The following is a 4364-nucleotide window of genomic DNA, read 5'->3' as shown; positions in this document are numbered from 1 at the left end:
TTTTTTTGTTGGACTTGCTGGAAACATTCATCAACAGTTGGAGATGTGGTCTTTCAACTATATTTCTTTCACCCAGATTATATGCAAATGGCAAGATTCTTCAAGCATAAAGTCATATTCCAGGAGTATGATATTAGTCTTTCTTTTAATAATAACTTTGGAATAAGTACCTTGTCTGGTGAATTGCCTTCCTTGTCATTCATCACTGTGTACCATCTTTGTAGAACTGCAGTAACTGGAAGGAAGAAAAATACTGGAAAGAGTTTCTGTAATTGGAGCTGGGTTTGGCAAAGAGTTCTGCCTTTCTGGAAAAAAATGCTGGTTTTGGTTCTTTACTTTGCTATCCCCTTTTTTTGCTGTTGTGTACTGGAATAAAAGAACAAAGGTGAGCACTAGATAAGCTGTGAATTCCCTTTGGACCAGACTTTGGGAATCTCTGCTCTGACACACGTTATATTTTTTTCTTGGGGGACTTTATTCACAAACTGTCAGAACATATTCTTCCAGTAAGATTTCACATAGTTTGATAAATATTTGTATATATTTCATACCATCTTATCAAACCAGACACAATAGTTCTTTCTTGAGGAACTAAGCTTAAATGAAATGCTCATTTATGTTGGTGGGATAATAATTAAAACTACAGATCCAAATCAGTGGTTTGTTATTCTCTTGCAGGAGTAGGCTGAATCAAAGCCTCTGTCAACGATTAGAGCTGAAATACTGAATTAACATACTGAATAGTGGCACGTAAGGAGTATAGTTTTCTACTTGGGACAGTGTTGAGATGTACCTTTCTCATGGAAGCTCTGCAAATGTTGTGAGACTTGGGCAAACACAGCGCATCCTCGGACTGCAGGGATGTTGCTGCTCTCTGAGCGCTGCACACTCTGAGAGTGTTCTTGGCTTGGAAATCTGCCCAGTGGTAGGGGAGCTGGGTAGTATGGGAGACAGTCACAGTTGCTCTATTAGGATGGCTTAGCACTTTCTTGTGGGGCAGGATACAGCCTCTGTTCTCTTTTGCATCTGTGAAACTGGTATAATATTAATCAGATCGTCATCAGGGTTCATTAGTGAAGCCCCATAAAACAAAAAAGGAATGGCTCTATACTAATGCTAAAACTTGGTATGTCACTTATATCAAGCGGGTGAGCGGAGATCAGTAGCTGTGAAGGCACTGCTTTCCCAGAAATATGAAATATTTAGGTAAAATATCTTGGTAAAATCTGAACAAAAATTTGATTACTGCCTGCTAAAATGGTAACCTCTTCCCTGTTAAACAGGTTCAATTCTCTTCTTGATGAGACCCCTGCACCTTCACCTAGATTCCTCCCTGGGCAGCTGCAGTGAATGGATCGGACCACAGAGGGAATCTGGCCCACTGAATTCCTTTTCTTTCTGTGCGGTTGAATGAAAAGCGTGTGTCTTTTGAAGAACAGTGACTGAAAGAAATATTGATGACTGCCAGGGCATCTACAGAAAAGGATAAGAAAATTACTCTACTACAACAGGGAAGACAAAGGGGCTTTGTTAACTCTTTCTTGTAGGTTGTATATATTAATAGTAACAACTAAAGTTTTGTATTTTTTCAGAGAAACACACAAGGCTTTGAATTGTATTGTTTTAATTGCAGCTAACAGAATGAATTAAGTGGAAAATCACACACAGTACTTTGATTGTCTAACTCTCTGTATGTGAGGCTTTGGGAACAGTTTGTTATTATAAAAGAACAGCACTAACAAGAAATCAGCTAACATAATTGCTAGGCTGAGGGGCAGTTTGGGGAAAGCTGATGTTTATTTATAAATTATTAAATAAAAGCCCATAATATGTGGATCATTTCTCACTACCTCCGCACTTCATACATTACTCATCTTCCTAAATTTCATGTTCTCCAGGACATTGCTTCTTATAACCAGTGCAGGCATCAAAACCACCCACATCCAGGAAAGGAGATGCCTGTGCATTTGTTACAATGGCAGTTTTGGTTATGGGACTCATCTAAGAGCATGAGCCTTCAGTTCAAGGAAAGGACTCGTGACCAGACTTTTAAAGGTTGTTTTATGTGCCTAAAATATACATGAGCACCTGGGACTCTGTTCAGGTAGCCTAAACTCTGGCCAGTGTTTCCTACTGACTAGGTACTTTTTGAGGTTTACAGGCCGCCAATATGCTAAATAGAAGGACTTAAGAGCAATTTAGGCATTACATTTAGCAGGGTTCTCAAAAAACATCGGTTATATAATTCCCATCAGTTTTGGTAAGAATGAGGTAATTTCTGATTGTCCCTTATGCTTCTCTCTGCACACGTAGTGCCTTACTACCTTGGGAAACAGTGACTTTGCAAGACACGGAGAGGAGGTAGATTGTGGTTGGAGTCACCAAAAGGTGAAACAGTACTTCATCCTCAGTGTTGGCTACCAAATACCTGTTCCAGCTCTCCTGGGGGATGGAGCTGCACTTCTTTCCTTCAGCATAGATTTGTGGGCTTTCTTCTAGGAGAGCAGAGGTAACTATTAATGTTGGCCCAGCTCTTCACAGCTGTACACCGTTTCCTCTCATTTCCAGGCAAGAGCCAATAAACTAAAATGATTAGGGATTAGCCCTCTGAGGCTTTCTAGCTGTTTGGGAAGAGCATTCTCCCCTCCACCTTTCCCTTGGCAGCTGAGGAGACAATTTCTGGGGGCACGTACAGCCCAGGCTCCTTGCCTTGCTGCCCCTCTTGAGGGGCAGCGGTAGGTGCTGGTGGATGTGGCGCTTGCAGTCGGGTACCCGGGGCAACAACTAACAGTCTCTATTTCAGAGGACCCCGCTGCTGACGAGGTGTGCTGACACGTAAGCAGCTCCTCACGTGCCCATGTAACACGGGGGTGGGTAATGTCCTGGCCTCACAAGCAAGAGACTGAGAGGCCCTTGGCGTTCTGCAGCGGAGGGCCTGGGGATGGAAAGACGTGCCGTCACCTGGGTAGCTGGCACTGCCGGACACGTCTTTGGACTCACTGTGCTGCTATATACAAATGCCATTCATGCTGTACAAACAAATCACACTATTAAACCGCTTAAACAGTGTTTATGCAACTTTAAAATGATAGAGGCTTAATTTTATGACTTCGTCTGCAGGCTTGTTAAAATTTATGCATCCACACTGAAGTGATGCGAAGATTATATCACTAATACTGGCTACCAACCTAGCTGATGTGCGACCGTGTTGCACAGAAGCTCCTTGAGGTGGAACCGGGCAGAGTTTAGCTTTGCACAGCTCTTGCCAAGAGTTGCCTGGTATCCCTGTCACTGTTTTTTGAAGTCCAAAAATATTTTCCCCTAAATAACCTATTTTTCTACAAGAGAACACAGCTGCATTTATGAGAGGTCTTGGCTTTTACAGTAAATCTGGTTTGTATAGTTTCTTCTCTATATGTATGTTGCCTGCATAATTACCAAGTCATAATGAAAAACACAGTTTTGTTACATGAGCTTTCAACAGTGGTTTTCAGTAATTTAGAAAATATTGGAGCTCCTTCCAACAAAGGAAAAAATCAAAACAAAGCAGCTTTGAAATTGTTGATCTGTTCAGGGAAACAAATCTTCATTTTTAACCCTGTTCTATTATTCTCTCTCTGATACTAAAACCCATATAAAGCCCTACTGATTTCAACCAGCTCAACAGGAGATAGCGTAGGGCTTCCAGCCCGCTCTGCCCTGCGCTGGGGGGTAAATCTCGGCTGTGCTCCCACGCAGCCTTTGGCTGGGTTTTATGGGACAGCCTCTACTCAGTGCTACGTGCACTGCGAAAACTGTCCTTGCTGCGAGAAGTAACTCACCTTTGCTGCGCCTCTTTTTCCAGCAGGATGTGGGAAAGTAGCTGGATTAAAATCTCCTCAATCACAAAACTTGTTGTGTTGGCGGCACTCAGACTATACGGCCTTTCAAACCCCTGTGAGTTCACAGTATTTGAAGATAAGAGCAGAGTATTGCCAAGAAATGTATCTTGTTGGGGACCACAATTAACTTTATCAAAAGAAGGAATCTCGTTTTTGCCTGCTGCAGATACAGGGTGCATCTCAAAGCAGCCTAAAGTTAAAGATAGATACAGCGTCTGGTTCAGATCACGATATGAAGAAAGATTCAGGTTAATTAGTATTTATTCTTGGTTTGTAGTTATTCCTTTTGGCTTGAGCTAACGGGCAGGAGTTGGAGCCCCGTAAAGGTGCTTCTCCTGGGAGGAGAGATGGATGAGAGACAGTCTCCGTGCTGAAAATGTCATCCAGGGATGGGAGTGTCCCTAAGGAAGGCTGGCCATTAGGCTGGCCACTGCCCTGGGCTCCATCAGCCTGCCGGGAGGGTGCTCTGAGGCGGCTCGGTGC

General features: G+C 42.9%; 1 long non-coding RNA gene across 1 annotated transcript; it reads left to right on the top strand.

Annotated features, from left to right (window-relative positions):
- The first annotated feature begins 336 nt into the window (after positions 1-336).
- Positions 337-1453, top strand: LOC142594494 (uncharacterized). Its single transcript, XR_012831448.1, has 3 exons — positions 337-385; positions 679-750; positions 1284-1453. It is a non-coding gene; the product is annotated as an uncharacterized LOC142594494 (long non-coding RNA).
- Positions 1454-4364: the final 2911 nt, after the last annotated feature.

This window comes from Pelecanus crispus, chromosome 10 (assembly GCF_030463565.1).
Source record: "Pelecanus crispus isolate bPelCri1 chromosome 10, bPelCri1.pri, whole genome shotgun sequence".
Taxonomy (NCBI): domain Eukaryota; kingdom Metazoa; phylum Chordata; class Aves; order Pelecaniformes; family Pelecanidae; genus Pelecanus; species Pelecanus crispus.
The sequence above is the reverse complement of the archived record's forward strand: the minus strand, read 5'-3'. Positions and strand labels throughout refer to the sequence as shown.